The following is a 15,331-nucleotide window of genomic DNA, read 5'->3' on the forward strand; positions in this document are numbered from 1 at the left end:
CATCACTCCGCCTTAGGACCGTCAGCCCCGCACTGCCAACCTCCAAAAAACTCTAGTGATCCTTTGACTATCGGTTATAGTACAAGGTTATAATCCAGTGCTGTTCTTGGAAACCATTCTGTTGTTCAAGGCTACAGTCTCCCCATTCACCTAATGATCTCAGACTTCTGTACTTCTTGAGTTGTCATTTTTATAATTTTTGTTTCTCTTTTTCTTTCCAAATGCGTGTTTCTTGCTACTTTTAATTTACCTACTTTTGGTACTTTCCATTAACTTATCTTGCTACTTTCAACTGAACTACCTCCTCTACTTGGCTGAAGGCTAGGAAAGGAATGAACCGAGATTGTTAGACATGTGTACATAAGGAGACCGGAGGTAGTATGGGTCTACGAGTAAAAGGCAAGTGACACCAGCACAGTGTTGATATCATCTACATTGCTCCTCACAGATTTCTCTTCATGATGTTTAGATTTCTATCTAATTAGTAACTTAACGAAGAATTTCTCTGTACTGGTATGAGGCTTTTTTTTTTTCCCCCTTCTGAACACAATGTTCTTTTATGATTATTTTTTAAGTCATCCTCACCTCACTTGCCCTGAAAGGAAAGGGCAAGTATTTGCTCAGTTTCTCGAGTGTAGAACTGGAGCCCCAAAGAGCTTAAAGTATATGGAGGGAAAAGCGAGTGCTAAGCCCCAGGTGTCCTGGTTTCCATTCTAGAAGTCAGTTAATAGGTTCAGCTGTGTCAATATCAGGAGCTCTACAGAATCATAGGTCAGAGGCAGTGTAAAATTCAAGGGATCACTAGGGGATAGAATAAGCAAGTATATGATACAAACAGAAAAGCATGAGGAAAATTTCAGATGTAGCTGTTGAACATGCACAAAATCTAAGAAGAGTGTAAAGAAGTAAATGCAAACAAATATAAAACAGCTTCGCCCCTGTTTTCAACACTGAAGAACTGCTGAACTCTGAACATTCTACTTCACAAATTGTTAGTTTTCTCACCCATGACATGGAAATGAAGATGATGATAATTCTGAAATTTTAGATTTATTAGAGAATTGATATAATGTAAAGAACATAGTATGGTACCCAATAATTGTGTGCAAACTATGGTTTCTTAAATTATTATTATTTCTTAATTTGCAGTAAAAAATTAAGAAAATCCCTATGATTGCTGACAAGTCAGGCTTCCCCTATGCCATGTTGTCAATTTGAATTTTAGACATAAATATAATTTTTTTTAAAAAATCCAAATTATAGTTCATCATGGTTGAATTTCAACCAATAACTCCAGCTTGAATATTGCTTCTGTCATTGGATATGCTAGTAATCCTTCCGAGTTTTGTGTCACCTGAAGATTGGTTAACATATGTTCAATATTTCACCTAAATTGCTGTGAAAAGTGACTGCACGGTGCAGTCACTATGTATGTTTCCATGTAGAAAGAGGAAATGGAAAAGGAAAGACTGCATGACTGTGTGTTAACTTCTTCAGCCACTGCATCCTCAACCTTCCACATGACAGCCCTGTTTATACATTACAACATCTGGTCTGAGTTGCTTCATTTTACTACATCACTCCAGTCTGCCATGGGTGAATTGATTTTATTCTTTTTTTTTTTTAATGAATGTTTGGTAGTCCCTCATATCTACATGATGTTTTGAAGACCTGACTTGCTCTTTGCTTTATCTTTTGAACCAGATTTCATAGTAATGTATTTATTTACAAAGGCAGAAAAAAGTTTTTACTATGTTACGAAGGCCTGGAAATTCATCTGGGAGGATGAAAAAGAGTAGTTACTAACTGAACTCAAGCATTAGGGAAGCATTTAGAGCATTTAGCTTATAAACCAGAGAGAGGAAATCTGTCTCTTCGAAGTTTTCTTGACACATTTGTGACCAGTCCAAAGCAAAGTGATGAGAGCTTCTCAGATCATGGGACATTAAATTTTTATTTTGGATTTTGGAGAATTTTCACAACATGAGGTTTACTAAATTCAAAACATACTCTGTCCCACAGGCTATTCCTCTTGCTTGAAAATCTCTTCCTCTCACCCTTTATCCCAAGTGCTACTTAACCTTTAAGGCTCTGCTCAGAGATCTCACTTCCTCCAAGACCCTTCCATGTCCCCCTACAGGAAGTCTCCATGCTGGAAGGGATTATGCTAAGTGAAATAAGAAAGAAAAAAATAAATATGGGATGGTTTTACTTACATGTGGAATATAAAAATCTGAACAAATGTCAAGAAAAAAGACAAAACTTGCAAGTTGAACATAGATCTGGGACATACAACAAGGGAGGGAAAGGGAGAGGGGTCAAAAAGGGGGAGGGAACACAAGGGACTATGGTGATGGATCAGAGGTGCTATCTTGGTGGGGGAACTATGGGAACTACACTAGAGGGGAGTAACCAATTACTGTATAAAAATGAACAATGGTATAAAAATAAAGTTAGTGGAAAAAAATTGTAGTCATGTATTACATCATGAGATCCAAGTTTTGTCTTGTTACCCATTGTACCTAGACTCTTAACAGTGTCTGCCATGTAGTGGGTGCTCAATAAGTATGTGCTGCTATTTACAATAGCTAAGCTTTGGAAACAACCCAAATGTCCAAAATTAGATGACTGGATCAGGAAGATGTGGTACATATACACCATGGAATATTACTCAGCATTCAAAAAAAAGATAAACACATGCAATTTGCAGTAACATGGATGGAGCTAAAAGGGATCATGCTCAGCAAAATAAGCCAGAAAGAAAAAGAAAAATACTGGATGGTCTCACTCATAGCAGGAATCCAGAAAACTTAAATAAGGGGCCAGGAAAAATAATAACTATAAGAAAGAAAATATCAAAATCAACAAGCAACTATGAACCAGAGACACTCTATGGGGGTTGGGGGGTGGGGAAAGGAGGGCTTGGGGTCAAAATAAGGGGGTTGTAATTGTATGGGGAATATAAAAATAAAATTTAAATTAAAAAAAATTATTTGAGCAAAAATATAAAAAATAATTTTTTTCCTACAACCATAAAAAAAAAAGTATGTGCTGAATGAGTGTGTCCATGCTAACTTTTTATGACCTTAAATCAAAGAAAAAGAACTCAGTGCTAAATTCCTAATGTGGTATGTCACCTCTAAAAGTCAAAATTCAACTCAGTTCCTCACTACTGTTGTTTTATTTTTTTCAACTTTGGTCTACATTTCTAACTTTCAAAGTATGACACTATAGGGTTTTGTTTGTAAGTAGATTCTTCTTGAAAACATGATTCTCTGTTTGTCCATCAAAGATTCGGTCAAAGGTCTCTTGGAAAAACAAGTCAACCAGATCATTTTTTGACTGGCCACGTGGGCGAAAGCATTCGTGCACAAAGGTCACAAGCAATGCAAACATTATAAAGGCACAAGACCTGCCACAGTTTCATTACTGCAGTCCCTAATACCTCCTGGGACTATAATGTTGTCAACATAATGTTTTGGGGAAAAAGTAAAAATTTAACTCAAAATGTGGGCATATTTAACCAATAGCAGTGATTTCTACTCGGTTTGCCTCAAAGATTTGCTTTTTGTTTTTTTCCATACCCTGACCTCATAACCCCACTCTTACCATAAATCCACAGGGCAGGGACCAAGTCAACAGTGTTCTTCATCTTACCCTTGGTGCCTGGCACAGAGAAAGTACTCAATGAGCGACCATGGAGTAAATGGATCCCACCTTAAGTATGGTTCTTCTTGCACAGAGGCAACAAGAAATAAATGGAAACTTTGTATCAGCAGGGGAAAGTTTGATTATCAAATAGATAGATCTTTAATCTACATTGCTTATTTACCATCATCATGATTATTGACTTTCTTTATTGCTATTTCTAAGAACACCTTTGGAGCTTCTCTGTGAGATATACCTTTTTTTTTCTTTTTTTGAATCACATTAGGAAGACTCTCAATTATTACTCGTTTACTGCTCCCTCCCCAAATGATTATCAGATGTCTCCATCATCCACTTCACTCACCATACTTGACTTCAAATAGTACTTGGTAAATGTTTAAAATTAATTATTATAAAATATTTTGGACAATTTAAAAATAAGGGTAGGACACTTCCCTCATGCAGACTGCTTAGAGAAAACACCATTTTGGATCCCAGGATATTCATTATTTAAGTCTTCATATAAAGTTTAATTTCTATTGCATCTGCATAAAAGAGTTTTAATTATAAGCCTTAATGGCAAAGTCAGAAGCAATTTTGGGGTATCAGTGGAGTGGTAGATACTCATGACTGAAATGAGAAATTTCCCTGTTTTCTTATTTGGGGAGGGAGCAAGTGACTTTCAGAAAGGACTCCACTAAGGATTTGTGCTATTGACAATTTGATCAAAGTTGCTAATAGTTGCTACTATTCAAAAATGGTCTTTCATATGTTGGAAATGAGATGAAAGCTGCAATGAGTTGCCTCACTGGACAGTAGAAGTAATAAAAACACCAACTTTAATTTATGGTTAGGACCAGCCAGTCATTAGCAATAACCCTCTTAAAATATGTAGCTATCAGTTTCCTGGCATCTGGTTTTGTGCTTTCACCACGAGGGGCTTATTATAAATCCTACAAATGATATTTGATCTCTTTGGCGATAACGGTGAGGTGGTGGGCAGTTATTTCAGTCTCCTTTGGCCTACTAAGTTGCCAGTATTACAACAATGAGTTTGAAATATAACGTTATTGCTTAGGGAGCGATGTGCTCATTTACTAGCCCAGTGGAATTTGTAGTTTCAAATAAAATTATGGACCAGAATTTAGAGGAAAGGATGCCTAAGGAAGGGTAAGTGAGGACAACTAGGCAGGGAGAGAACAATTTCCTCCCAAATAAAACTTTCTTATTTCGTTGGCTGGCAGCCATCCTTAAAGCTTCCTGGCTGGCTCTGACCTAATCTTACATCAAATATCACTGCTGTGTGCTGTGTGCACAGGTCAAGCGGGTTTTCTCCATTTTTGCAGCATTGGATCAGTGCAATAATCCTTGTTGGGGGGAAGGAGGTCAAGAGGCACTAAAAGGAACCAGAGTGAGGATGAATCCAGCATTTGCTTACTGGTAGAATCTGGGGAGCTCGTGGGAGCTATTCTGCCTGGGCCCAGCTAAGCCAACCCAGTCCAGTCAGAAAGATCATGAATGCATCAAATCACTGCACAATGGCACAAGCATACACGCTCTGGCTGATTGCTAATAATGGCCACTCTCACTCGAACCCCAGCATCCAACCAGAGTCAGAATATTCGTTTACGCTGCCTTGCTCTTTCAGGCTGGAAAACCCAGGTGGTAAAGTCAAATTTCTCACCACAGTTCCTGATTTTCTTCCTTTCCAGAGAACCTGGTGTCATTGGCTGTCAACAGTATCAATTCAAAATGCCCAGACCATCATACTCTGCCCGCAAACTAACTATCTAAACCAATAACTTCTCTTCATGAATCCTTACTCCAATTACCCAGTCCGCTAAACACACCCTGTGAACTTCTAACTCATGACCTTTGTTCATGCTACTCGCGATTGATGCCCTGCAGTTCTCTACACTGTCCTCAACTTGCAAGAAGTTCAGATATGTATTCTCCCAGATTGATCTTGCACTAGTCTGGGACACACAGACTAACCCCACATTATCCATGACACTGATGGAGCTCTGGCTGCCCTTGCCTGGCCCACCTGACTCAGCAAAGCCCAGGTTTATAGAGTAGTTGCAAATTGGCAAGGTGAGGGTCACATCCACCCAAGTGTTTCATTCAGCACGGTTCAGCACAGTTCCTTTAGCACAGTTCCTTTCCTGGTATGACCTTAATAGGTTTGAGGGATACTGCTCTGATATTTTATAGAATGTCCTGAATTGGAAGTGGCCTGGTGTTTTTTTGCCATAATTAGACTGAGGTTATAGGTTTCAGGGAGAAAAACCACATTCTTATCACATCATATCAAGAATATATATTATTGATCTTGACCTTGATCATCTGAGGGGGTATTTGTCAGATTTCTCTGCTGTAAAGTTCATCTTTCTCCCCTTTCCATACTGTAATCTGGAACAAAGTCACTATGAATAGCCCACAACTAAGGAGTGGATAAATCACTTCCTTGAGACCAGAGTCAGAGTCTACAGAAATGATTTAAAATTCTGAAGAGGGAATTTGCCTATTCATCCCCTTTTATTTATTTATTTACTCATTTATATCTGTACAGGCTCATGGGAATTTGTTTCATACAATAGTTTGAGTTACACGCAATACCACTTTATTACTCAATGTTTTCTATCTTTGGCCATCAGGAATTTATCCCCTTGGCTCCTGTTTCCCTTTAACCTATCCCCATCACTGAGAGTAGATTTTGTCTGCTTGCTTGCTTTTGAGCACTTCCTTACCTTCTGAAACCTCAGGCACAACTTCAGGTATAGGTGGTTTATTTTTTATTTCCTGTTCCAGGTCTAGAATTGGCCATTCCTCCTAGAAGACTTGACTTCATTCATCTGAGAAAGGTATTGGAAAACATTTTTATTTGCTCAATAACCAATATCTAGTTTCCCAAAGCATTTCAAAGGTATCACCTTTTCAGTGAAGATTTCTATGACTATCATCTCTAACAGCTCCTTCTCTAAAAGGTATTTAATATGCTGTTATATGGGGGTGAGCATGTAGAGGAGCTACCTAGGAATGCTACCTAGGAATGCATAATAGGGCGGATAGATACCTATCCCATGAAGGGATAAGTAGGTGGAAAGATGACGTGTAGTTCAGACAGAACATAGACAAAGAAAGATCTAGTTTATTTTAGAACATCCACTGCAACATGTACACCGAAAACATTCTAGGCTCGGTGAGGCAGTGAGGCAAAGTGATGATAACCAGACACCCTGTGAACAGGCAGACCTAAGGTGAGCCCTCATGCTGGCCCTTGTTGGACATGTTCTTGGGGAACTCACTCTTTTCTCTCTGAACCCCAGGGTCTTCAGTCCTGAAATGAAGGTCATTCATTCACTCAGTGGCTGTCTTTCCAGCATCTGACTACATGTCAGGCCTGTTATAATGTGAATCAGTTCCCTTCTCTCATTTTGCTCACCTATGTGGTGGAGGGAGGGGAATGAAGTCAAAAAAAGACAACTTTGTGATAAGAGGAATCTAAAAAGAAACCAAACAGGACAACAGCAGAAGTACTAGAGACCCCTGAACTCTAGATCAGATTGTGTGGTCAAGGAAATCCAGATGAAGTGATGTCATTTAACAAAGACCCAAACATTAATAGAGAGCTAGTTATAAAAAGGTCTGAGGGTAGAGTGTTTTAAGCATGAGGTATATCGAGGGAAATGGTTCTTGGAGTGCTGAGATAATAGAGAAGAGCTAGAGATAAGCAGGCAGAATGGCCAATAACTGAGAGGTAGAGAGTAGATCAGTGAAGGGGCTGTGGACTCTAGTAAAGAATTAGAATATAGTTCATGTGCAACCATAAGCTGTGCCAGTTATCAACTTCATGTTTTTCTGTACTGAGTTCACCCATCTTTGCCCTGCATTGTAACACCAGAGCTAGAAACTGAGACTACTTCTCCTTTCTGGTTGTCCAATGCTGAGCTTTGTCAGTAGAGGGCACTGGGAGGACCTTGCAGGGAGAAGGGACTTCAATGCCGGTATGAGTACTTTTTTGTTTTTTCTTGCTCCTGCCACATACAACTGCCTGAAGCAGGCCACAAAGGCAGAGGGTGCCATCTCAGGGAGTTCTGGTAGCACCCCAAAGGTGATATCCTAGCGAGTTTAGCCAGCGTTCCATAGGGCAGCTTCCAAATGAGTTCCAGCAACACCTATTCAGGTGACTCCCCAGCATGTCTTGACAATACCAGGGTGTCTCTCAGGGGTGGACTTCCCAGGGAATCTTAGTACCACTGAAAATCAAAACCTCAGCTGGTTTCCCAGAAAAGATTGCTAGCAACAGAGCTTATGGTTTTTTGCTTGTCAGCATCTTAGCAAATTTCACCATCAGGGACCTGGGTCACTTCCTGGGGATAGCAACCTGCTGCCCTTGGAACATACATAGGTGAAGATCTGGACAGGGAATGGGAGAGAAAATCTCTTGACCCCCTGGGTAAGGGCAGGAATGCTCACCGATCTCCTAACCGAACATAAAACCACACCCTAGAAAGGTTTTTACATAAGTTCCTTTTATCAGCTGAATTGTTTCTGGCTAACAGAAATGAAAAATACCTTGGATGGGCTCTCACCTAGGGAAAGAAGTGATGAGCTGGAACATGTGTCCACAGAATTTTTTTTTTTTTATGATTTATTTATTTACTTATACAAGCACTGGGTACATCCAGAAGCGCCGGAGGGTGAGAGAATTCACCAGAGCCAGAGCGGGGAGCAGAGCAGGCAGAAGGACCGAAGTACACTGCTGAGGGGAGCAGTGGGCGGCAGGAGAGGTCTGCGCGCCATGTGAGACCCTCCTCCAGGTGGCCAGGGTGCAGCTGGGGATCGAACCGGTGCTGCAGAGGCTGCAGGCAGCTTTGCAACCCAGCGCTCAACCGCTGCGCCACTGGGGAGGCCCTCACAGAAATTTTTCAAACTGAAAACCAAAGAGAAATAAAGAAGGAAGCTCAGATGTACATTAAAAGGGAAGAATGTTCAAGAAGGACTAACTAAAAGCACTAGTACACCAACTCCAGGAGGTAAAAAAGGTAGAGCAGCCTCCAGGGTCTCAGAAAGATGTTCCCTTCAGTATCACCTGAAATTTTTCCTCAGTATGAGCTCAAGTCTTAATTTTTTCATCTAAAATCAGGTTTGAGAATTCCATATGGTCATCAAGGCTGAGCAGTCTCAGCACTGAGGCTGCTCGAGTAAAGAAATGTCATTAATCCCACAGTTCTGATATCATGGGTCAGGAAGCCCACAGTGGAGACATATGTTTGCAATCAAATCTGCAGGTAAACTATCACATTATTGGCACATTTCACTGTGCTCCTCACACAAGTTTTATAAGCCTAAACTCTGCAGGCATTTGTACAAGTGGGCTAAGCCAAGCATATCCAAGGCCCATTGAAAACTAAAAACTTATGCTACTGAGAGTCTCTCAGACTGGGTACAAATGTAACCATCAACTTCAGTTTTGAAATTATATGAGTAGCTTCTTTACCTATGTATTTAGATTTTGTTCTAAATAAAGCAAAAAAGCAAAAAAAACCCATGACATCCCAAATAGACATTTATATGACAGCAAAATGAAATTCCCTATTAAGTTTATACCCCACCCAAAAGTTTATAAAACTAAAAACAGACTAACAAAAAAAAAACCCAAGGATATTACTGTACATTTTACAAACACTGAATAAATAATAAAGACATGCTACAAACAATGCTGACCCCATAAATTTGACAACTTCGATGAAACGGGAAAATTCCTTGAAAGACACAAACTGACAAAACTCATTCAAGATGAAAGTGGTTACTCAGAGTCCTCTACTTATTAATGAAGTTAAATTTATCATTTTTAAAGCACAAGAAATAAAAAGATAAGTTGGACTTCATCAAAATTTAAAATTTTTGTGCTTTCAAGGATATTAATAAAGTGAAGTCACATGCAAAAGAATGGAGCTGGACCACTGTCTTACACCATCATAAAAATACACTTAAGATGGATTAAAGATTTGACCATGAGACCTGAACTCTTGGAAGAAAGCACAGACTGCAAGTTCCTTGGCATTAGCCTCTGTGATGAGTTATTGGATTTGATACCAAAGGCAAGGGTAACAAAAGCAAAATTAAATAAGTGGAACTACATCCAACTACTATGCTTCTATACAGCAAAGGAAACCATCAACAAACTGAAAGGCACCCAATGAAATGGGAGAAAATATTTGCAAATCCTACTTCCAATGAAAACTCAATTTGCATTTTGGGGCACACTCCCTCATCTAGCAGGCTAAAAAAAGAAGTTCAAAGCTACTGCGTAGGCTTGAGTCAGAACTGACTGGCCCTGTCAAAGTCACGAAGAAAAATTCATATGCCTGCAACATCCCCTGCCTGTCCAGTTCAGATGCCAGTTACAGGAAAATTAAAGCAAGAGTACCTAAATGTCACAAAAACAGACACACAGACCAATGGAACAGTGCTGAGAGCCCAGAAATATAACCCACTGGACAGTTAGTCTACAACAAAGGAGCCAAGAATCTACATTGAAAAGAAGAGTCTTTTTAACAAATGGTATTGGGAAAACTGGACAGCCACATGCAAAAAAAATGAAACCAGATCATCATCTGGAACCTCACCCAAAAATTAACTCACAATAGATCAAAAAACATGTATGGAAGACTGGAAACCATAAAATATGTTGAAGAAAACAGGCAAAAACCCCCATTACATTGGCTTCAATCCCCAATATCTTTGGGGATTCATTTCCAATTGCAAGAGAACAAGAGCAATATAAATAAATGGGAGTACATTAAACTAAAAAGGTTCTGCACAGGAAAGAAACTATCAGTAAAACAAAAAGACCCTTCTGTTCAACATTTTTGAGCCTTGATCCATCCCTGGTCCTATTCTAGGTGTAATGTGGTCAAGATCATAGAAAGAAAAGACTGAGATGTGGCCCTCCCACTCACTTCTGGGTCCACAGTGAGTGCTTTATCTTTACCCCTTGACTTCCCGCTGCTATTCTCCAGACTTAGCCCCACATTTACCCCAATATGCAAGCATTCTCCTTTTCTTTAATTGCCCCTTCCGGATATACCAGAACCCCAAAGTCATCAATAGCATACACTGAGAATCTGAATCCAGTGCCAGGCAGTCTGGACAAAGGAGGCGGGGGCCATGTGGATGGGGAGACATTTGTGCATTTGCACAGGTGCCTGAAAGGTTATTATTAGACATCCTTGCTCTCAAAAGTCCTTGAGCTGCCATCCTCAAAGGACTTTCACTGAGCCAGGATTTCTCTCTCCTTCTCCATGGCCTCCTCCTTGGGTATATCCCACTCACCCCACCAGCAGCAACTCTCTCTTCTCTTCATTCTGAAGCAAAGCCCAATTCTTCTCCCATTCTTAAGCAAAATCATTTCCAGTTCTTTCCCCTGCACTGAGCCCCAGTTCTTGACACTCTAATGATTCTTCTGTTTAATGAAAAAAGAAACCCTATTTTCTAAAAAGAATTGTGCTGTCAGCCATTAAAATAGCAGCTTTCCCCCTGTTCGCTAAATGTTCGCAGTCCAAGGGCTAATACTTAGATGTCACTTTCATGTTACTGATAGTTTAAACTTGACTAAGTGTGAGCCCTGATAGGAAATACACAGAAATTATTCCAAAGTGGGCGCCTCGAGTCGCCACAAGGGGGCGATAACACCAAAGCATCCAAGTCATCGCTTACCCTCCACCTCACTGTCCCAACCCCCGAGGCTGAATCCAAAGTGAACGCACTATGTCTTCATGCCCCAGGGACAGACAACCCAAGTGGTCATCGCTGGAGATGGGACACACCAAAAGCAACACTATTAGAACACAGTTTGGGTTATTTTGGTTTTATACATTCCTTGCCAACCTCACTGAAAACATGTTTTCATGAGAACTCATCTCATCCCACTTACTGCTGGCTAAATTTATCTCCACTGAGTTTAACAACGTGGAATGATTAATTAAGGACCAAGCCATTTCCTGAGTACTGTAGCCATAACTGATTCCGTGAATCTGTGATTCAGCCTCATTGCCTTCGTCGTCTGTCCCTGAACAAAATGCATTTATTTATGTTTTCTGTGGTTTGCTGGTCCCTTTTCCTCTTTCAAAGATAAACAGTTAATTTGGAAAAGGAGAATCATTTTTTCTTCTCTTTCTTTATGAAATACTTTTAAAATAAAACACAATTAGTGGAACCCCATTACGAGCCAAGTCATATACTACTCCTGCTCAAATCCCTCTGGTGCCTTCTCATCCCTAAGCAAAAGCCAAAGTCCTACAATGATCTATAAGGCCCATAGGATCTGTCTGACCCTACACACACTATCTTACCACCCACCAATCTGCTCGTTAGTGCTCCTTACTAGTCAAGAGGCGTGCTTCCCCTGGACCTTAGTGCTTCTCTAATCACTTCTCTCCTCAGATGATTTTGGATCATTGTCCCCAACTTCCACCCCTATGATGTCATCTACGTAAACCTCGCCTGGCCACTGTGTCTAAACATGGAAACCACCAGCACCAACCCACACCCACATACACACTCACATACAGAAGCGTGTTACTTAACATCAAGACTATGTTCTAAGAAATGTGTCCTTCAGGTTGTGTGAATGTCATAGAGGGTAATTATGCAAACATGAATGGTCTAACTTACAACACACCCAGGTCCCATGATGCACCTGTCAGGCTGCCTCTGTGCAGGCAGTTGGCCTAAACATCGTTATGCAACCCAGGATTGCACTCTCTAGCCCTTCCTTTCTTCACCTTTGTTTTGTTTTGGCCCATCATTTCCAGTAACATACCACACATTTCACCTATTTATATATCTATTCTTTGCTTCCCTACAAAAAAAGTAAGCTGCGTGGTGATGAGGTCTTTTTGTCTATTTTTTTCACTGCTATATCTTCGACCCTTACAATAATATCTGGCACACAGTAGATGTTCAACAAAAACTTACTGAAAGAATGAATAACTAAAACTGCACCCTAAAAATGGGAGCTTTCTCATTCACATCTTTACAAGTATCTCTATCCGTTATTCACATTGACAATGCAGTTAAGACCCCCTCATAATTTGAATTATTTTGATGTTGGCTGCATTCTACAGATAATTTCCTACAGTCAGTGAATAACTGATCTCAGGTTTTGTTTTTTTTTTTTTTTTTGGTAGTTCAAAGAGTTTCTTCATGCATTCACTCATATTTTGCAGGTTTGAGATATAATTCACATGCCATAATACGCAGCAAATTCAGTTAATGTACAGTTGAATGATTTTTAGTATAGTCAGTTGTACAAACACTATGACAATCAGTTGAGAACATTTTCATCACCTATAAGCTTGTGCCATGCTTAATAGTCAATGGACTTATGGATTGTTTCTTTTTTGGCTATTTGACTTTTTGGTTTCTATTAAGATGAAATTCATATGCTATATAATTCACCCTCTTAAAATACAGTCCAATGGCTTTTAGTGCATTCAGTATGCTGTGCACCATCACCTCTAGTTCCAGGACATTTTCATTACCCCAAAAAGAAACTCTACCCACTAGCAACCATTCCTCATTTCCCCTCCCCTCAGCTGCTGGCAACCACACTCTATTCCTACAGATTCCTTTACATTGAATATAGTGGATTTATACAATACATAGGTCTTTGTGACTTTTTTCCCCCCTAACCTGTTTAACTTTTTAATTTATGCATACAAGAACTGGGGTGTAGGCCAGAGGTGTGGGGGGTGAGAGGGTTCACCAGACACAGAGTGGGGAGCAGAACAGGCTGATCTACTAAAATACACTGCAGAGGGGAGCAGTGAGTGACACAGGAGAGGTCTGCTACACCATGTGGGCTAGCTCCCTGGACAGGGATTGAACTCATGCCACAGTGGTTGACGATAGCTTGATAGCACTGTGTCTTTAACCCCTGCACTTCCAGGGAAGTCCCCCCCTTAACCTGTTTTCAAGGTTAATCCATACTGTAGCCTGTGCCAGTACTTCATGTTTTAATGGCTGTAAATATTCCTTTGTATAGATAGACCATAATATATTACCACGCATCAGCTGAGAAACTTTTGGATTATTTCCTCTTTTGGCTATTGTGGATAATGCTGCTATGAATATTTGCATACAAGTTTTCTATAATGTATGTTTCATCTCTTTCATCTATATCTCTAGGAATGGAATTGCTGGATAATACGGTAACTCAATGTCCAACATCTGCCTAGAAATCTGACTGCAGAACTGAGGCTACCAGTAGGGGATGTAGAGCCAAGGAGATAGGGGGGTTCCATGGACTCTGGCGGAGGATTATTGGTGCTTTGGTGGTGGGTCCAGTAGGGCAACATTTCTTAAGAGGTATGAACTTATACCCCTAAAATACAAACACAAATATACCTCAATAAAAATAATTTCTTTTTTTAATATTTTTTATTTATTTGTTTATATTTATACAAGCACTGGGTACAGTCAGAAGTGCGGGAGGGTGAGAGAATTCACCAGAGCCAGAGCAGGGAGCAGAGCAGGCAGAAGGACCAAAGTACACTTCTGAGGGGAGCGGCGGGCTGCAGGAGAGGTCTGCGCGCCATGTGGGACCCTCCTGCTGTGGCCGGGGAGCAGCCGGGGATCGAACCTGTGCTGCAGAGGCTGAGGGCAGCTTCGCAACCCAGCGCTCAACCGCTGCGCCACCAGGGAGGCCCAATAATTTCTTTTTTAAAGAAGATGAAGTATCTATGCATAATGAAATGCTATTCAACTATAAAAAAGTAAGATGAACTCCTGCCATTCGCAAGAACATGGATGGACCTAAAGGGTATTTGCTTAGTGAAATAAGTCAGACAAAGACAAATGTTACATGATTTCACTCACATGTGGTATATATAGAAAGAAACCAAACAAACAAATAACAGCAAAACAAAGCAAAAATAAACTTCTGGATAAGCCAAACTAGAGGTTCCAGAGGGAAGGGGGAAAGAGGTGGGTAAATCGGATAATAGGGATCAATTGCATGGTGAAGGGTAGTGGTGAACTTTATATGCAAGCTGAATTTTAATGATGTACACCAGAAACACATTATAATGCCACGTTACTTCAATAAGATAACTATTCAGAAGAGCAAAACTGGGTAAGACTTGACTGATAAGTGAAAACAATTTAAGAACTACTGAAGGAAACACAAAGAATAAAATAATTTTCCAATTAAAATGATTTCACAAAACCTTTTAAATTATATTTAACTGGCCAAAAATAAAGGTATTTCTTAAAAATAAATCTCAAGGGCCTCCTCTGGTGGCGCAGCAGTTGAGCGCTGGGCTGCGAAGCTGCCCGCAGTCTCTGCAGCGCCAGTTCGATCCCCGGCCACTGGCGAGGGTCCCACATGGCGCACAGACCTCTCCTGCTGCCCGCTGCTCCCCTCAGCAGTGTATTTCGTCAGTCTGCCTGTTCTGCGCTCCACTCTGGCTCTGGTGAATTCTCTCACCCTCCCGCGCTTCTGACTGTACCCAGTGCTTATATAAATAAATTAAATAAATCTTCAAAAAAAAAAATCTCAAAATAGGAGTTATAAATATCAGGTATATTCCTCCATATTATTCATCCCCAGTTCCAAATAGGTAGGTATCTCAACCTATTTTGCATGCCCCTTAAATCAAAAAGCGTATGTGCA

Source organism: Talpa occidentalis, unplaced genomic scaffold, assembly GCF_014898055.3.
Source record: "Talpa occidentalis isolate TD23 unplaced genomic scaffold, MPIMG_talOcc4v2.1 talOcc4.9, whole genome shotgun sequence".
In the NCBI taxonomy this organism is placed as follows: domain Eukaryota; kingdom Metazoa; phylum Chordata; class Mammalia; order Eulipotyphla; family Talpidae; genus Talpa; species Talpa occidentalis.